The sequence below is a fragment of the Otolemur garnettii genome, unplaced genomic scaffold, assembly GCF_000181295.1.
Source record: "Otolemur garnettii isolate 467f Iridium unplaced genomic scaffold, OtoGar3 scaffold00007, whole genome shotgun sequence".
Lineage (NCBI taxonomy): Eukaryota > Metazoa > Chordata > Mammalia > Primates > Galagidae > Otolemur > Otolemur garnettii.
The window spans coordinates 42,472,410-42,480,623 of record NW_003852402.1 but is presented as its reverse complement, the minus strand read 5'-3'; the positions used below and the strand labels follow the sequence as shown (position 1 = coordinate 42,480,623).

General features: G+C 35.3%; 1 protein-coding gene across 6 annotated transcripts in view; it reads right to left on the bottom strand.

Annotated features, from left to right (window-relative positions):
• KCNC2 (potassium voltage-gated channel subfamily C member 2) overlaps nt 1–8,214 on the bottom strand; it is a 235,537-nt gene that overhangs the window by 109,672 nt on the left and 117,651 nt on the right. The gene's annotated exons all lie outside the window — the stretch shown is intronic.

The following is an 8,214-nucleotide window of genomic DNA, read 5'->3' as shown; positions in this document are numbered from 1 at the left end:
ATATATATATATATATGTGCCAGGTCCTGCTGTAAATACTTCTCTAAATACCAATTTATTTACCTTTACAACATCTTTGTACAGTGGACAGTAGAGTCAGGACTGAAACTCAAGCTATATGTCTCCAGACCCTGGAATATTATCATGGGGAAGCACTTTCTTTTAAGTAATGAAAATACTTTCTCAATATTAATGGTGATTATAATAGTCAATTTTCCAAAAAATGCTGTGTATTATTTGAACAACAAGTATAGATCAGGTCCTGATTTAGGTACTTTTTTTTTCTTTTTTGGGGGGGACAGACTTCTAGGGTACTATAGAGCCATGGAAGGACTTTGTCCTTTGCTTTGAGAGTAATGGGAAGTCATCATATTTGGAGCTGAAGAATGTTTTTGCTTCATAGACTAAGAGGACGAAGATGAAGGAGAAAGCCCACTAGAAGGCCTTGCCTGGACAGATACAGGTGAGATGGCATGGGCGTAGACTTGGGAGTTCACACTAGAGATGGAGAATATATCAAATTCCAGATATATTTTGAAGCTGTAATAAAGAGGGGTGCGGGTAAACTTGAAAGATTTTGGTCCATGCAAATCAAAGAATAAAGTTGTCACACCATGAGATGAGAAGCTGCTTGAAAGATTATCAGGATTTCATTTGGGGACATGTTACGTCTGCAATGGTGGCCATAGGTAACTGGGAAGCCATGTCAATTAAAGTTGAATACAAGCGTCCAGAGTTTAGGCAAGAGCATGGAGATGGAAAAAAATCAATTACCAGAGTGAGCAAAATAACTTTTTTTTCATCTTCTGTGTTGTGTCTGAAATGCTTAGTCTGATGTACTAACCCCTGTCAGAAAAGGAATGATTTCTGTAAGTTTAATCTCTGATTAATGACCTGATCAGTCAATCTTCTCAATCTTTGTTAAATGTCTGCTTATTTGAATGCATCTCTTGCAAAAACTTTCAAGTAACACAGCTATAATTTTACTTTTAAAAGTCAAAAGAGTAAAAAGAATGTGATGATGGCAGCCAAAAACATTTTAAATTTTTGAGTAAGCTGTATGAGAAAACAGAGAAAAATAACAAAGTCATTAATTTTACCTTTTCTAAAATATTCAGGAAGAGCTGCAGAAGAATTACTTTTACGTGATGCATATTAAAATATAGAGCTCTCCAGAGGTCTGCAAGTATCAAGTAGAATCCTGCATATAAGCCTAATTCACTGTTATATTCTGTATTCATATTACAAAAGTTTAAAAAAGAAAATAAAAGGAAAGGGAAAGAGGAAAAAGACAATAACAGAGTTTAAAATTAAGAGTCACCAGAATCATCCTTAGGCCTATGACCTTTGGGAGCTGATAGGTTACTTTAATCGATAGTAAGAAAGAAGGTTTGTTGAATGCATCAATAAATAAATACCAAGCAGTTATTTGGTATAGCATGTTGGGTTATTTTCCACCTACCGCTTTATAAAAATGAGTTCTCCACTGCTAACTGAATATATCCAAGAACGATTGATTAACAGCATGGATTTTTACTCAAAATGACTAGCGTCTAAATAACAGACATGCACTATGCTACTGTGACCTTGGGGCTACTCAACCCTTCTGATCTTTAGTTTCAACATCCATACAATAGGGAAAAGCTATTTCTACTTCAGTGATTTCTTACAGGACAACACGTGATAACATACATACGCATGTAGGCAGGTGGTCTGGAATGATATAAAATTGCATTTGTTAGGTAAAGTCCCTCTTATAATTGTGTCCTATCCCCAAACCCCTTTCTCCACTCACTCTTCAAACTCAGAGGCTCAAGTGATCCTCTGAGTAGCTGGAGCTCTAGGCATGCACAACTATACCCAGTTAATTTTTTCTATTTTTAGTAGAGATGGGATCTTGTCTCTGCCTCCTGGAGTGCTGGGATTACAGGCATGAGGATTACAGGCTAGGATTACAGCATGTAGGCAGATGGTCTGGAATGACATAAAATGAGATCGCTACTGCTGTGTTTAGTTTCTTCCCTTAAATTACCGGAGCAAGAGGAAAACCTGCCATTTTCCTCCTTTTAACCCTCCACAGACTCTAGAACAATTTCTCTAATATGATTATTTAACCATTCACCTTAGAAGCAATTATTTTAAAAGTAAGTTCAGAATTGGGACTACTGTTTACCATGACTAAGCCTTTAACTGCCCTATACAGGCTGGCATAGGTGCTAACTTCCATAAACCCAGCAATTACAATTTGCTCCCCCCAAGCTCTCATAGCATCTTGTAAATAGAATTATTTTTTTTCTTAAATCCATTCTACACTGAATAGGAAAAGGAGTTATTGTGAATCCAGTATGGTAGTTTCAAGGCCAAGATAGTTTTGTTGGTCAGGAATATTTAAGCATTTTTTTGTTTTCCTTAGCAGAACGGTTGAAATGCAAACTATCAGACAGAGCAGTGTAACTTTACAGTAAATACCCTTCCAAAATAATATTTTCACATTAGTGCTGGAAGGAAAATGGGACTATTATGGACACAGTCATAACTTCTCTGCAATGAAAGCTTGGAAGATTCTGGAGAGATGGTATGTCCTGAACCTGTACCTCAATGTCACCACCATCTTCCCAAACGCTGTGAGGTTCAAGAGTGTTGCCAGGGCAGACAGACTTGATGTACTCTCCTCTTTGCTGGATAAGAAAAGCAATGAAAACCCGGGTCCTGATATGATTATTTGAACCCTGGTGCACGGAGACATAACTTCTCCCTGGAAGATCATGAATTTTAGTGCTTGATATCACAGCTCACAGCAACCTCAAACACCTAGGCTCAAGTTGTGCACTTGCCTCAACTTCCTGAGTAGCTGGGACTACAGGTGCCTGCCACAATGCCGGCTACTTTTTATATTTTGTGGTAAGAGCAGAGAACAATGACTGCTAAGTCATTAATTTTTCATTTTCTAAAATATTCAGGAAGAACTGCAGAAGAATTACTTTTATCTGATGCATATTAAAATATAAAACTCTCCAAATGTTCTTGCTCAAGCCGGTTCAAACTCCTGAGCTCAAGCAATCTACCTGCCTCAGTCTCCCAAAAAGCTGGGATTATAGGCATTCCACACAGTGCCTGGCCAAGACAGTGGACTATTTTAGGGAGGTTATCCTTGTGTGAGGTCTGAGAGCCTATAGGGAACCCACAGTTGGGGCCACATTGCTAAGCACCTTTGAAGCTAAACAAATGTCAAAGCTTGCACTGTCCACCAGCAGATCTGAAAATGTCAGAGAAAATCCTTTGTGACTCCTCATCAGAAGATTGCCAGGCCCCTGTCTATTCACCTCCAGGCCCAAAGGAACAAAAATTATTTGGTTTATACCCCCAGTTAGCCAGCACATCCAAGACCCTAAAAACCTGACCTGATTCTACCAACAGACAATAGAACCCAGCAACCTGTGGGAGAATTTCCAAGGAAAAGACCTAAAAGGGAAGGCTTTTATTTTAAATAGTTCACTTAGAACAGTCTGATGATAACTTGAAACAAATAAAAAGCAATATGACCATGTAAGGATATTCTTTAGATCTTAAAAAGTAATCTGGATTTTTAAAAAAAAAAGCAGTAAGGGAAAGAGAAGATGAAAATTTTTAAGAATTGGCAAAGATCAATGGACAGGAATATCTCAAAACACAGACAGAAAAAAAATAAGAATATAAAGAAATCCTGTGAGTAAAGTTAAGATCAGAAGGAAAAATACAGGAGGTTTGATATGCAAATAATAAGAATTTCAGATGAAGAAAAAGGAGCAGATGGAGGAAAGAGAATAATCAAGCCAACAATAGAGAAAACATTTTTTCTAAACTGAAGAAACGCTTGAGTTGCAGATTGAAAGGGTTCACCATGTCCCAGAATGGACTAATGGGAAAAAGAAAACACACATTTTTCTGTGCATCCTGGTAAATTATTCTGAATTGCTAAGATGAAGTAAACTCTTTTAAGCTTGCAAACAAAGTATGTAGCTTTTAAAATGAAAGGAATCTGAGTAGCATTAGAACTTATCCAAAATATCAAGATGGGAGATAATAATATTGACAGACCACTGAGACAGAAGACTGATCAAGAACTCATACCCAAAAGAGGCTCTTGTCCTCTGCAAAAATAAAAGGAGCATATCCCTGGATATGCGGAGATTCTGAAACCATAGCACCCACATGTTCCCATTTGAGAAAAGTGTCAGAAGGCACCAAGTATCAACTGGGCAAGACTGGAGACCTTGGTCTAGGAGAAGATGCAGAGGGGACAGAGGTGAGCCATGCACCTGTGAAGCACAGAGATGGTCCATATGAATGATCTCCAGAATTGTTGCAGGTCTTTTTAATTGATGTGTTTATTTATAAAATGCTATGTATGTATATATAAACATTACAAAGCACAATAAGAAAATAAATATCCACAAGCCAACCAAGACCTGACAGTCACATCCCCTTGACTCTGGGCTGTGACCCCTTTATCATACTGTACCAGCAGGGCCACTATTATTTCCTTGATTTCTCTGAACTTAATGCTTCTTAAAAACGTGTGTGTGTGTATGAGTCTATATAATACATTTCTTCCTTTTCCCGTTGTTAAGGTTTATAAAAACTGGTATTAGACTGCATGCAGTTTTATGGAACTTACTTTTTATGCAATAATGTGCCCCTTAATTCAATCCATGTTTTCCTATAAATAATTTGGGTAATAATCCATTATAAGAACCTATTGGGCTATGTATCCATTTTCCTGTTGGAGAACACCACTGGTTACCAATTACAAAACAAACTATGATCAATTTTATACATTTTATACATATTTCCTAGTGGAAAAGCTTCTCTAAAGAACTTACCAAACAGTAAAATTAAATATATCAACTTATTGTATATTAATAAATACCCATTCTATAAGGTAATGTCATGCATATCTTTGTTTTCAAAAGGATTTTTTTCCAGTTTTCATTGTCACTAGTAATGTATGCATTTTACCCAAAGTTGATAGAACTTGGCATTGTCATTAGTAAGGATTCTTCAAATCTGAATGAATACATGAAAATAGAAGGCTTAATGATTCTGGAATTAAGAATATTAAACTATCTCCTCAAAATCTACAGACTAAAAGAGGATTAAGGGAGGATGAAGAATGCACGTGATCTAAAATGTTATCTTCCTCTGTGGACAGAGGAACATTATGCTTTTAAAAAAATAATAATCACAAAGTCTTTCCTCAGCCTGACATCTTCAAGTATTTTCCCCACACTTTCTTTGAGAATTTTTATTGTTTCATGCCCTAGATTTAGATCTTTTATCCATCTTGAATCAATTTTTGTGAGTGGAAAAAGGACACAATTATAGGAGGGACTTTATCTAACAAATGCAATCAGTGTAACCTGGTTCTTTGTACCCTCAATGAATACTCAAAATGAATAAAATAAAATAAAATAAAAATGACAAAATATGAATTTGAAAACTAACATTGCAAATAGGAAAAAAGGTACTAGGAGTGTGGAAAGATGTACTAAAATCTCTAAACTGATGGAAAGAAATGAGGATAAAAAAATAGCAAAATCCAAAAAGAAGATATGTAAAAAGCATGCAACAAAGCTTTCATTACTTATACTAAATGTGACTGACTTGGTTAATTACGTCCAGTTTTCTTTCCTTTTCATTATTGAAGAACAGAGGTCACTTAAAATATAAAACTAACACAAGCATTGCTTTTTCTTTAATAATACACGACATAAAGCAACAAAGTTAAATGCAAATCGATGGTCAGCTGCTAGACTAACACAAGCAAAAGCTGAGCAGAAGTGCCAATATCAGTAAAGTAGAATTTAAAGTCAAAAGCATTAAATAGGACAAGAGGCATATGATGTACTCATGAGAGACAATTCACAAAGATCATCTTTAAATTTCAAAGTTAAATAGAAAAACCCAAACTTACTTAAAGTACAAAGTGCCCTTGATAATTATAGTATGAGGTTCTAATTTATATTTTTCTAAATACAATAGAATATAGTGCTAAAACCTTTCTTTAAGAAATCAGAATCTGAAAAATTACAACTAATAAGCTCAGTTATGTTGATCTATATTTTCTACTGTCTTTGTATGCATCTAACTGCCTTTAATTCTATAGCTTAGGAATTTCCATTCAGGTGTTATAAACAAAGAATATTTATAAAAATGCATCATGTATTCAGCAATTAAAAATCTCCAGACTGGAAGCAATGGCTCCCGCCTAAAATCCTAGCACTCTCAGATTAGGTGACAGGATTGCTTGAGCTCAGAAATTCAAGACCAGACTGAGCAAGAGTGAGACCCTATGTCTACTAAAAAGAGAAAAATTAGCCAGGCATTGTGGCAGGCACGTAGTCTCAGCTACTCAGAAGGCTGAGGCAAGAGGATTGTTGAGCCCTAGAGTTAAAGGTTGCTGTTAGCTAGGATGCCATGGCACCCCATCTAAAAAAAAAAAAAAAATCTAACACATGTTTACAGAGAAAAGTTTTTAAATATTTAAAAAATTAACAGGCTATAAACCAATACATTTAGAAATGATGAAAAGATAACTAAGAGGTTTACTACCATGGCATTTTCTAATTTTTTTCTTAACCCCTATGTCAAAGAAGTACTCACAATTAAATTTATAAAATGTCCTAAAAAAATGAAGAAGTTTTCTTTAGAAATAGCTAATATTCTACTCAGGAAAATCTGTAGGCTTGCCCGTCATCATGAATGATAAGAGGTGAGTACTCAAGTAACTGCAAGATTAAATATGATAGTAAGAAGATGTAATTAATAACAAGAAATATAAAATATGAAAAAGAAGTTCTACTCTGCAAAATGTCTTTTAATATCTTATTCCTTCTGCCTTTATCATCTGCTTCCATTAATTACATTTTATAGTCTCCTAACACCTTTGCCATAATAAAGTGGCTGGAGTTCTTAGAAGGAAGGCAATCATAATTATGATTTATCATTGTTACTTTAACTCATTAAAATGGGTCACAAACTCAAATCCCTAAAGAGATAAGGTAAGTGACATAAATGAGTGTGGCGAGACAGGTGGGGATAGGATAGGGAGGGATGTTTCTTGCTATTAACTGGAACACACCGGCCAACCTAAAGAGGCTGCCATCAGCTCCGGGCAAACACTGCCATGTGGGAGTGAGGGCCCTGGGTAGCCACATCTCCCAAGTTGTCAAAAGATGCCTGTAAGGTCAAATTTCTTTTGTTTTGTTTTGTTTCTATGTTAAGTTATTTGCCAACGAACTGAAAATTTTAAAAATACAGTGAGAAACAATACATGTTACAGATATATATATATATATATATATGTATGTATATATACACTTATACATATGTATAAACAAAACCGGGGTGGGCCCAAGTCTACAGCTAAACTTGTTTTCACCTTCTGCCTTAAACCTAGATTTTAGTGTTCCACACAAAACCTAAAAATAGCTACCATAGTGATTTCAGTTTTCAATTTTTTTTTCAATAACCTATCCCAGCAGTGTTATGTGGAAAATAAGGCAAAGTTTGGATACTCTCATTTTAAAACTAGACATTCTAAAAGCAAGATGAAGATAATTATTTAAAAAAATCTAACATTTCATCCAATTTATACTATGGTGTATCTGTAAGTTTTTAAAATATTTTTATTAAAATACAAAAGGTCTGTTATAATTTCTTTTTGGTTAAGTTTACAGTCACTTGATTTATATTCTATCTTATCTAAAACTACTACTCTGTCCTTATTTTTCCCATTTTTTCATTTTGGCTTATTTATTGATCTGATATTTCTTTTCTTAACTCTTCAACTACTAATTGACGAGTGATTTTCTTCATTTATCTATAAAGTAAATGTAGCAGACCACACAGCTCAAGGAAAGAAGAAATGAGAGCTAAGCTCAGAATACTTCGTAATTATAAGAAACACTTGTTAACATCTTGGTAATATAACACTTTGGTGATAAGGGCATGGGGAAGGGATTCAGCTCTCAACACGAGGAGCTTGCAAGACGAGAACATCAATGCTTGTCAGTCTCTATACCTGTGGTCTAAACAGCCATGGGATTATATCCATAACTAGCTGCAGAAGAAGGCAGTCGAGGAGGATTCATGCTATTCTTTTATGGACCCAGTCACTCTGACTCTTTCGCTTCTCCTTTCCTTGAGCCATATGGTCCACTACAAATCAAAATA